We start from the raw sequence: 12,529 nt of genomic DNA, 5'->3' as shown, positions 1-12,529 counted from the left end.
TATCGCAATTCAAGCTCTACCGATTCAAAATCGATTCATAGAATTCCAAAAATTGATTCATATTTAATAATTCTTTTTTAAAAAGTGACATTTTTGAATCAAAAATAGATTTTGAATCGAATCTTGAGTCTAAAAATCGATATTGAATCGAATTGTGACATTTTATGAATCGTGCACCCCTAGTTGCTACCTCATGGCGTAACACTACAGTTGTACGGCTAAAATGCCGAACACCAGTTTGTCAAGTAAGCAAAATACCACCCGACCGGCATCACTCAGCGAAATGTTTGAAAGCCTAACATTAACTCCATATGAACGTACTTTAAAACGGAACGAGGAAATGACTCAAGCAGTAAAGGAGTTCATCGTCAAAGACATGATGCCCCTTAGTACGGTCACCAAGCCTGGCTTCACAGCTACACAGAGCGTCCGTTTAGCACCGGAGGGAATATAGTGAGTTGCACTCGCTCGTCATCTCAACCAGCAAAAGTGGATATGCTGGTTTTCCTAGCAAAAGAAACCTGTGAGCTATTGAGAACCATAACAATAACTTATTTATATAGCGCCTTTCATGAAACCATATGAGGGTTTCTGCCACGGAGTCAGAGAGTGATGGCCGGAGTCTGGAGATGTTTTTAAGATGAAAAAAGGCGGATTTGGTGATAGGTTTGATGAGAGTATGAAGTACACTGACCGGAGCTGGATCGGAGCGGGAGTTGCTAATGGTGAGAAATTGCTTCCGTTGTGATCAGGATCACTACGGCTGGTAGTGCCATACTCACTGCACGTTAGTCTGCGTTGTGTGTTGCGGTTACTGACTAGAGATAATCACGATTAATATTTTGATATTAATGTTCAGACAGTGATTACATTTAACTTTGAGTTACCTAAATATTTTCAAAGAGGTACAGGCAGATCCCTCTCTCCTTTTATTTTCTGCATTTTTGTTTCGTTACTGACTGGAGATCAGTAATATATATACACTACCGGTCAAAAGTTTGGGGTCACTCAGAAATTTCCATTCCACTCCATTATAGACAGAATACCAGCTGAGATCAGTTGCATTGTTTTTTTTAATCAGGGCAGCAGTTTTCAGATTACATTGTGTGCTTACATAATTGCAAAAGGGTCCAATGATTTCTCAGTTAGCCTTTTAAAATGACGCACACAAACACACACGGTGGAGGTTATATGTGGATATTGTGAGTGCAATGATAAGTTAAAGTCCAATAAGTGCTTTATCAAACCGTAAGAATGTGTGTCCCAGCCCAGGTTAGGAAATTAACTAACAATGTAAAGATCTATAAGCCACTGACTGATGTGTTCAAATCTGATTCATTCAATAAACTATAATTTTTGTCTTAAATCCACCAGCCATTTTCATATTATACCAATATCGGCAGCATCCTGAGCCTTTTTGGTAAGGTTACTAGGAAAACTCAGCCCAGAGAAATGTTATTCTCCCCGAAACAAGTTTCCTTTTATTTTTAAAGTAGTATACAAAAAAAAAAAAAAGAGAAATACAAAAAGACATGGCAACTTTTATCAAAAGCTCCTGCAAAATCAGGCATTTTGGGCCGCAACAATCTCAAAAAAAGGTTGCGAAATCCTGGAGGGACTGCCATTAGCGCTAGCTTCTCAGAGGAGCGTTCAGGTCTAGTCAAAACAATGCACTTTAGCGGGCCTGCGCCAGCTGCATGTCTGAGATGTAGCGGCTGTGGATGAGAGGGGAGTTGATTTCTTGAAATCAAAAGATGTTGTGGCGCTGGCGATTAAAAGATTAGTCAATGGACATTGAATAATTCATAAGGCTTTAATTATTGTGTAGTTATTCAGGTTTTAGCTTCTTAAATGTGAGTATTTTCAGCTTTTCATTATTTTGAATTAATATCGTAGCGTTTTGGTCAGGCAAAACAAGAAATTTGAAGATGTGACCTTGGCCTCTTGGATGTTGGGATTCATATTATTCACAATTTTGTGACACTGTTTAATCAAAAATATAAATCGTTTAACAAAGTTTCTTTTATTATTTATTTGCATCAATTTTGAACCGTTCAAGTCTCTCTCTCTCTCTCTCTCTCTCTCTCTCTCTCTAAAAATAGCCTTGATTCGATGGAAACAAGCCCAGAGTTCTGAGAAATGGAGGGAAATGACCAAGCCAAGTGTAGGCGAGCACACTTATCTTAGACCGTGTCCAAGCCAAATATTCACTGCACATATGGTGACCACTAAAATATACACAAATAATAGCGTGAGAGTATATAGATTATAAACAGCCAAAATCCACTTCTGAATGCTTGCACATAGGTAAAACACTTCATACACGCACAGGGATTCAGAGTTAAACCTTAAAAGAAAAAGCACGGCATATCCTAGGCTAAATTTAACACATTCCAGATTTGAGCACGGGGGTATGCAGTGTTGTTTGCGGAAAATCAGCCACAATTCCTATCTGCAGAGCACAGGGTGCATGCATAAGAAATCGGATAAAGAGCCTGAGGGAGAAGGAGAGTTGGGAATCCTATCGGATATAAAACCTAATCTATAAAACCACCAATGAACGTTTCACCTAAAACGAGAGCTTGCAGGGTTCAACTTCACGCGGTCCATTCAAAGTGTGTGCAGTGCAGAAGTTACGACGGGACTTGGTCAACTTTTCAAGCAACAAGGTCAAACGGCTCTGCTATTTTTGGAAAGTTTGGAAATTAGATGCAGTTAGGTCCCTCGCTAAAAGTATGCATGTCACATTACCCTGCTGAGAGGAGAGCCCATTTTGTTTTTCAAAAGACGTGTGATAACTCTCTGGAAAATAAAATAGCATTTTCTCTGAACACTTAAATGAAATATGTGAATACCTGTCACCTTGTGAGCGTGTGCGGAGCAGGAATGGGATGTGATGGGGCATTACTGTGTGAAGACAGCAGCTTTGGATGAAGAGGACAGAAAAAAAGAGGCTTATCTTAGGTTTTTAATTTCCTGCTTCATTTCATGTTTCAGGACCATAAAAATTCTCATTTTGAAAAACTCCAATAAGCAACAATGAGACATGATCATAACTCCGAATTACTTCTATTGTAGGCTAACTAAGCAGCAGCACCCCCCCCATGCAGTCAGCCTAATTGCTTTAGGCAAGATGTGACAAGCCAGACAATTGCTTGTGCAACCGATTATCAAAAGAGAAACCTAAAAAAATAATACTAATCTGATATTCCATCAGTCTCACTATGCCAAAATCTCTTAACCCTTGTGTTGACTTCAGGTCAAATTGACCCGTTTTCAATTTTGGTGTTATATCAGAAAATATGGGACGTAGAAATAAGCGCTGAAAATGTAAAGAAGAAACATTTCACAATTTAAAACGTTGGAAAACGCAAAAACAAACGAAAAAAAAAAAGTGTTTTTTTTCAAACACAATCAGAGACATCTAATCAAATATCATCGCCCAACCTTACTTTTATATATTTTACTATAATCTGTGTACATTACAGGCAGTGCTGCAACCAATGATTAATTTCATTATTGATTAATCGACTAAGCGTGATTAATCGGTTGGTCTAAATGTAAAATAATGTAAAATGCCAATTTCCAGAAAATAGACCAGTGAGCCAAGTCGACAGATAATTAATCTGAAACTGTTTTATTGTCAATCAATTTTTTAAATTTTTTATTTATACATACACGGGTGCAACTCAAGGTACTTTAAAATGTATTATTTACTTTATTAATTGTTTCAGCATCAGGTCAATCAAAAGCAGAAATATTAGACAGCACTTTAGGCTGTAGAAACTTGTGATAGACGTTTGTCATAATTTTTGACATTTCATGAACAATGAATCAAAAAGTAACAGACATATCCATTTATAATAAAAATAATCATTACTTGCAGCTCTAATTCTGGTCTAAACTTCAGCAGATCGTTTAGTGTCACAACTCGACTGCTGCCCATTCACACTCAACTCTCAGGCTTTCTCCAGGCAGCCTTCACAAGATTACCTGTATTAAAACTACATAAAAGAAAGTTTTATCTTAAAATTGCACAAAGCAGGGGCTTAGGCGTGCAGCTGACTCCTTAAATCAACCCTGAATTAAACGTCTGGCAGAGAAGTTTGTCCAACTCGCTTGTGTTTAAACAACAGACTAACAAACAGTCTAAAAACAGAATTGTGCCAAAATAGACGTGGCTGACGGCAGATTCTCAGGCACCATCCGCCAACATAGATGAAGCCAACCTGTTTTTCTATCATGTCTGGATCAACCTCGTTTTCTCTCAATTTCATCATTCCATTTTTTTTTTTTTTTTTTTAATTGGCTGCATATCATGAGTAAAACAACACATCCTGCCTTTGGTGACAGTTGTCTCACAACTGCCAACAAAGCCAGGATGTGTTGTTTTACTCATGATATGCAGCCAATTAAAAAAAAACAACAAAAAAAACAACATTTTCAACAGACCTGTGTTTCTTTCGGGATGAGATATGCTCCGATTTGAGGCGACACACCTCAGTTATAATGTCTTGTGCTGAAAACAAGACAAATGTCAGCTGTGCCAAACGTTCTTTTCTAAGAGCGTACACCAAATCAGAGAGAGGCGGTGAGAGGCCCTGGGTGTCTGGTGGGTCTTTCCAGGGAAATAACCTCTGGCACAAAGATGGATGGTTACATTTCTCGCAGCAACAACAGCCGTTTCTTTGGAGGAAATAGGAGAGTAACTGGGCTGTTAGTACAAGCTGTGATAGCCACGGTGGCTGGGCAGGCAAAGAAAATAAGTCCACTAACAGAAACCAAAACTTCACAAATTGAAAAACCAAGGAAATGGACGTTATGGTGCCGCCCGCACAGCTTGATTGAAAGCCAATCTCTGAGAAACGAAGCGTAGAAACCTCACAGCAACAACTCAGCAATGAAGATGGGGAGAAAAAAAAAGAAAAAAAAAGGTAATGCTGCAGTGGAGTCAGGCAATATGGATCAAAGTTACCAACGTTACCAATATATTGAGATATAGTACTTGTGTATATTCATGATAATGCAATTGACAAAATGTAGATTAAAAGAGCCAGAGATGGATATAAAATACTAACAAAAAAGGCAAGGCACATACTGACGCCAAAGTCCTGTAAACATTTGAGCCATTATTTCCAAATTATGACTCAGCACATGTTGGTTAGGGGACATTGAAATTGATTTAGAGAACATAAATGACTTAAATTAGGTTGGTGACAAGATTTATACTGTCAGTTTCAGTACATTTTCCTTTTATTGCTGTTAAGGGCATAAGCAATATCAAGAACAACCAATTCACTCAGTTCTGGGGAGTTTACTCCCCGGAGTCCTTATGTTTTTTTTTCGCCCAGCATATTTCCTTGGATTAGGATGGCACCAAGATCTTGGTTGCAGCTGTCGCCGTGGTCCTGCTGCACTTCCTGCTACACCCTGCTACGCTCTGCGGTGCCCTGCTGCGTCCTGCTGAACCCTGCTGCGTCCTGCTATGCTCTGCTGTGCCACGCTACATCCTGTAACGCCCTGCAGTGCCCTCCTATGACATGAACTACTACGACTACCATTTGTAGTCACTGTTCCATTATCTTTGTGACTATTATTGCCACTGTTCATCACATCCCCAACCGGCACCGGCAAAGTGGCAGTTGGTCAAGGCCACACCTCCACACTCCTCCTCAATAGCTACAGACACAGAAATGGCACGTCCTAAGGAAAGCTCATTGTGGAACTGGCTCTAGTGGCTGTAATTCTGCACCAAAGCTGAATTTCGGGAAAGAGACTTCAGATACAGTATTAGGGGACCACTAAGGCCTATATAAAAGAGACTTCAGATACAGTATTAGGGGACCACTAAGGTCTATATAAAAGAGACTTCAGATACAGTATTAGGGGACCACTAAGGCCTATATAAAAGCATCCAAAAAGCAGCATGTCATAGGACCTTTAAACAACTTTCACAGTAGCATCTAATTCTCCTCTACCAGCAAGAAAGAAGGGGAGATTGGAAAGTCAAGGGGGTGATTTGCATCCACTTCCAGCCCGGCTGGCTAATCAATGATTCTGGAGGTCGGCACTTATTATGAAGTGATTTAGACATCATTTGGAGCAACAAACCAATGCACTTTTGCCACCACCCCCCACCCCACCCAACTTAAGAGTTCAACAATCAATAACTGGTATGGCCAGAGGCTATTTACAGAGACACTTGTTTCCTTATTTCAGTCACTTCCTCCTATTAAACACGAGAGCGAGGAGAATCGAAGTGGATTTGGAGGGGAAGTGATGTTCCAATACTCTCCATGATGGCGACAGGGGAGTGTGTCGTGATGTCTGTTTCATCTTAATCTTTTGGGAGTTAATATTATCCTACTGAACGTTAAGGTTTTTAAAATAAACAGGATTCTGGGGGATTGTGGGTGACGCGGCTGAATGGGAGTTTTGGAAGATCGTCGCGCTTAGTCATCAGCAAATAATCCTTTAAAACGATGAAAATCCATGCACATATGAAGCCGCATTAGCTACTTCTTCACATAAAAAAAAATATGCAAGAAAAATGACAAGGATTCCTTTTTGGATGAGTCATTCTTTTTCCTTTCAAGAGAGATTCTTTTTGTTGTGCATGCTCCTTCCAAGCTGCCCTGTGGGCAGCACACACAGCCCCCTTGCTACATAAATCAAAGAGTGTATGTGTGTGTGTGTGTGTGTGTGTGTGTGTGTGTGTGTCTATGATATTATATTGTGGATATATATTGACTACTCTCCGCTTCATCTAAAAAGGGCAACTGATGCAGGAGGGAGGGAGCCAAAAAGCATGAATCTACAAGTATTATGACTGACTGCAGAATTCAGATTTTCTTTTTTAAACAAAACACAGAAACCCAAGTACATGACTTTACAAAGAAATAATAATGGGTGGTGATGGCACAGTGGATATGACACTTAGCTTTGGTGTGGGAGATCTGGGTTCGATTCCCACTGCGATACATCAACCAATGTGTCCCTGAGCGAGACACTTAACCCCTAGTTGCTTATATAGCAATTGTAAGTCACTTTGGATAAAAGCGTCAGCTAAATGACATGTAATGTAAAACAAAAATGTCTTGAAAGCATCTGAGGTTTTAATTATTAACCAAGATTCTTTCAGGCGACAAAAAGACCCTCTCTGGCCTAAAAGTATACATCTGGGGTAATTTGCTGACATTGGAAGTTACAGGTTATATTTTCCTCTCTAATTGCTGGACTCCATCCACTGTGCTTCATGAAGCATAACCAGACAGTCATCCACTTTTCCTGCTGTGCTGCTTGTGGCCGTGGCGGGTTGGCAAGTGGAGCCCAAGTCCATGTTCGACAAGGGGTTAACGTTTTTTGAAAAACAGCTCGACAAAACCGCAGGAAGACAGCCAGTCTGGATGGACGGACCGAAGCCTGTCACTCGTCCAGTTTGTGGTCCGCCGCCTCCCGCCATCTTTTTCTTCTCCTCCCTCTCCTTTCCTCTAGCCTTTTACTGAACTCAAAGCTTTTCCTCCCAAAATTTACACACTCATCAGCTTGGCTATAATTTCCAGTCCTGCACTAACCACACCAGGACCACAGGAGGTAAGCCACTGCACGCCTGTTTTTGGAATCAAAAATAATTACAAGCCTGCCAAGGATTCAAATCCAATAACTAATGATTGGACTAGTGGGAGAAAAGGTTGTCAGTGCTGAAAACATCCACTGTATTCACCTTTACTTCCACAACGGTGCAACAATAATACAGAAACAGATGTAACTAAAATGGCAGTATAAATTATGTATGTGCCACAGGCAATCTCTAAATGAACTCAAACTCACGAGGGCCAATATATCTGGGAGAAATCGTGCACTGTATCAGCAAAAGTATGAAGGAAAACTTTTCCTCAAAGCACAGTAAAGAAGTTGTTTCTACCCAGTTGGAAGAGGGGCTGAAAATTACTGGGGGAAAAGCCACATCTAGTCGGGACAGTGATGGAGGACCCACTTCAGCCCCGCTGCAGAAGGCACGAGGCAGGTCTGCCTGCTATCCTTAACCTATGCATTTGTAACGCTTGATGCAACATGTTAATGTGATTTCTTACCAGCTGTGGCCAAACGGGGCCAGACCTGAAGGCCAAGGCCCGATGGTCTCAGCAGATAGCCTGGACCAGCCTGTGCTGTGTCAGCCCTGGATTATGGATGATGGTAGCCTGTGGGGCTGACAGGTAATAATTCACTCCCCAGGGGTCCCACATCCTTCACTGGACACAAGCAGCCGGGAAATGTTGAGGGAGGGTGCAGGGACATAGCCTGGGAGCGCACAGCCTCATAATCCACCCTCTTCTCCTTTTTTCACTATGTACTTCAAGAAACAGGCTTCTCATTGGCTGCCCAGTTGCCACGGGTAACCAGCCATTATCAAAATGAAATATGAGGTGCCACAGACCGGTGCCTCTATCAGGTGCAGGGCCAAACAAAGTCCCATATGTTGCGGATGAGGAGCTGAGATTAACTGTTGCTTCCTGAAGCACGGCACTGCACCGGCCCATTCCTCAGACATCGCCAGTTGCACAATGTCGCCGTGTGTTTGAGTTCGGAGACACTTCAGACAAATCACTATTGTCGACGTGCAACAACAATGGCACAAAAACTATCATCCAATGCTCTCAAGTTCCACTGAGCTTGAAATGAGGGGGGGAATGAGTCATTCAGCGACTTCAAGTTCGCCTGTGGATTTAATGTAACGTGTCTTTGTGTATACCACTGAAATTCGGTTGTTTTACTCTGACCAATCCAAACTGCAGACTGTGTGTGTATGAGTGATATATGTAGCTATGTTCAGATATTGAGCACATTATCTTGACGATGAAAATGGAAATAGGCCTGCTGAACGTTCCCCAAGGGCCACCGTCGCTGGTTAGGAGCCTATTTCAAACCCCATTACCCTGAGGACCATTAGGACAATGCCATCTGCACATGCAGGGCCCCTCCATCGGGGGCCTCTTGTCATTTCAAACTAAAAGCAAGTGCCGAAATGGAAATCGGAAATAAAATTACACACTGGGCTAAATGCACCATTAACCATGCTAACTGAGCGACGGACCTATCAGGGCCTGGAAATGAGAGCTGGATGAAGAGCAAGCAATTTTCAGAGGTGACGAGGAAATAAATGTACGCTGGTACTTTGTTCTCTCTCACACATTTACGACAAAATCACCCGTCAGCGGAATGTGACTTTCCTAATGGTGTCGAGTTAAAAAAATAAAAAATAAAGAGGAGAAAAACAGAGAGGATTTAATCATTTGTGAGCGTGGGAGGCCGCAACAAAAGGAGGGTCAAATATAGATTTGTATGCAATATATATATAGTATAAGTAGGAGTGCAGACAGACATGCTGGTAGGTTTCAGACTCAATCTCACACTACACAGGAGCATCTCACTCCTCCTGCAGGGAAACAGCACCTCTCCTTGTCAGCAGACCAGTAACATGTCAAATAAAATAACCTGGAACCACGCTGCGATGTCCTCCGAGCAGCACAGAGTGCTAAGTCACAGTACCACTGTACAACTGCGGTAGGAAACCGCAAGCCATCAGCGGCCTCCCTGTCCTATGATATCACTGCAGCAGCCGAGATGAGCAGGGACAAGGCAAAACCAAAGAAAATCACAAGATCCAACCAGACTGTTACCACTTAGACAGCTGACTGGGTTGGAACAGGAAGTGCATGAGGTTTTCCCTCCACACAGCCAAAACAAGAGGCCCATTCTGAACGAGCAAAAAAAAAAAGAGTTGTCTTTACTGTTCAATCAAGGCAATGTACCCCTTAAGCTGAACATACCTTTTTAAATGCCTGCAAAACTTTTGCAAGGCTAGGGATAGATCAGAGAGAAAGAACAGGACCATGCGGGCTGCCTTTGAGTCAGGCAAGAAGGCACATATTGCCTTGCAACAGACCAAGATCGACAAAAGTAATGGTGTAGTCTGTCTCTGTTTGTGCATAGGATAGGTGTATTTATTGCTGAAATGTACTTAGCCTCAAGTGAAACTGAACACCCACTGAGGGCAACGGGAGGGCTAATGCACAACAGGCTGAGACAAATCATAGTCCCTTCTTCTGCAGGATGGCTCAAAAGCAGCTCCGAGCATCTATTTCAACATAAATAAACCGCCAGAGGCTCGTGAGAGGAATCTCATGAGAGGAAAAACACAGGTTTCTAATCTCTTTGTGCATCGTAGGCAATACAGAAATCCAATACAGATCGCTGCTAAAAACTCTGCGTGCAAAAGCACAAACCTGTTAGAATAATGAGCTCATCGTTTTCCCTCAGTTTGGCTTTAAGACAAAACTTGCAGATGAAGAGAGCATGATTAGCAAGAGAAAAAAAAAGAAAAAAAAAACATCTATGCAAAGTGAGTGTGTGTCGCTTCAATATAATCGAACAGTGCCCTAGTTTCTATAGACCCTCCCAATCTCAAAATGTATTTGTTAACGTTACCAGTTAGTAAAAAGGGGGCACATTCCATTTTATGTTTTGCTTTGCACAAACAAATCTGAGTAAACAAATTTGGCCTGCTTCCGCTGGTGTCCACATTAAATTAGTGTCCTCGGAAAAGACGCCACTCAAAGAGACACGTTATCAGTTGCTAATTCGTGATAAGTTACTGAAGACTCAGTCAACAGAGAGCGGAAACATGATTTTGAGTATTGCAGGTTTGGTACATTGAGGCATTTGCACGAAGCATTATAGATCTGAGAATATGTGCAGTGTGTGTCAAAGCCCGATCACATTGCGGAGGACAATAAATAATAAACTGTCAAAAAGCTTGCAAAATCAGTGTAACGTCAGCTCGTAATTTTCTGCTGTCACCCTTAGTGTAGAAATGTTTGGGACACTAAACTGCACGTAAACCGTAGAAATGACCAAAACACAGACGAGGAAACGAGAAAACAAGCGGTTTCTCCGGACCCCAAATTCAACTTGGGGAAGAGTTTAGGCTCATAAAACAGAAATGTTGCGTTTACGTGAATGAAATTAATGCAGAGGGTTGAACGCTCTGTAAATAGTAAAATTATGAAATAATATCTCTGCTGTGGCAAACGTGGGAGCATCAGACTCCTAATGAGCAAAGTAAATGCAGCTGCTGCCGCAGCATCGCTAAAGTCCTCCACTAGCAAGCGAGCCACTTCTTACCTTTGTTTCCTTACGTCCAGTGTGGAAAGAAAAAGCCGTCGTTGTCTCTCAGAGAAGATACTGAAGCGGTAAAGTCGCGGTGAAGAAGGCAGAGTTGTTAGTTTTAGCTTGCGTTAGTTTCTTCGGTAAACGGTTAGTAATCCCAGAGCGCCACAGCAGAGCGAAAAGGCGCCCCTCACTACTGTGACAAGACTGGAGCCAGACTGAAATCACAACACTTCAGGAGCAGCTGAGGCCCCGCCCCCTGCGCTGTAGTTTGACAGGCGTTCCATCCAATCACAAAGCGACATTAGTATCGTGTCGTCTCCGATTGGTTAATCGTTCGAGCTTTTGTGTTGTGCCACGCCCAGCTCGGCTCACTTTTCTCCCAGATGTTAAATGCCTGAACATCAGGGCCTGTAACCCCAGCCAGCCAATCAGAGCGCAGGACAGGGGATTTAAACACACACACAAAGTTTGGGAGGAGCTATTTAAAAGTACGTGAAGCTACATTAGCCACATTATTCTCTTTTAAGTGATTTTGTATTGCATCATATTTGTAAATGTGTGGTATTTATTTATTTTTAAACTAATACATTTTATGTTATCTTTTTGGCACTTTTCAGAATCAAAAATAGCAAAAACCTGAATCTGAATCAGCATCATGCTTTAATGGACATACAGTATGGCTGACAACAAGAACAACAAAGCTGAAGGTAACCATAAACAAGGGACTACTGTGTACATATATATATATATATATATATATATATATATATATATATATATATATATATATATATATATATATGTTTGTATATAAAAGTGTATATACGTAAACATAAATGCATACGCATTCACATACACAAAACATCAACAACAATTTAGTTTATATACGTAAACATAAATGCATACGCATTCACATACACAAAACATCAACAACAATTTAGTTTATGCACTAGTAATATGTAAATGGCCACCATTGATGTACTTTATTAATATGTTGTAGAGTCTGTCGTATGAGGTCTGAATATTATTAGTTTAGGACTGCAACTAACAGTTATATTCATTATTATTTGATTAGTAAAATTGACAATTTGTTTTGGTCAACTGTTAATAAAATGAAAAAGTGAAAAATACCCATCACAAGATCCAAGGGCCCGAGGTGCAAGGTGACTCTTCAGACAGCTTGTTTTGTCTGACCAACACTCCAAAACCCAAAGACATTACATTTTCAATGACATTAAACAGAGAAATAATTTCATCAAAATTGAAGGTAGTATAGGTAGGTATAGGTCATGCAATAATGTGAGCCGCCTCATACGCTGACCATTCAAATTGGAAACACACAAATTGAGGAACAGCT

At 41.1% G+C, this 12,529-nt stretch overlaps 1 protein-coding gene across 4 annotated transcripts in view; it reads right to left on the bottom strand.

Annotated features, from left to right (window-relative positions):
• sema6cb (semaphorin 6Cb) overlaps positions 1-11,386 on the bottom strand; it is a 159,696-nt gene extending 148,310 nt beyond the window's left edge. For all 4 annotated transcript variants that reach the window (XM_078252130.1, XM_078252134.1, XM_078252135.1 and 1 more), the window contains exon 1: positions 11,185-11,386. The gene's annotated coding sequence lies outside the window, so the exon portion shown is untranslated. The remainder of the gene's footprint in view (positions 1-11,184) is intronic.
• Between the last annotated feature and the right edge of the window lie 1,143 nt (positions 11,387-12,529).

The sequence above is a fragment of the Sander vitreus genome, chromosome 6 (genome assembly GCF_031162955.1).
Source record: "Sander vitreus isolate 19-12246 chromosome 6, sanVit1, whole genome shotgun sequence".
NCBI lineage: Eukaryota > Metazoa > Chordata > Actinopteri > Perciformes > Percidae > Sander > Sander vitreus.
This window is presented reverse-complemented; position numbering and strand designations above follow the sequence as displayed.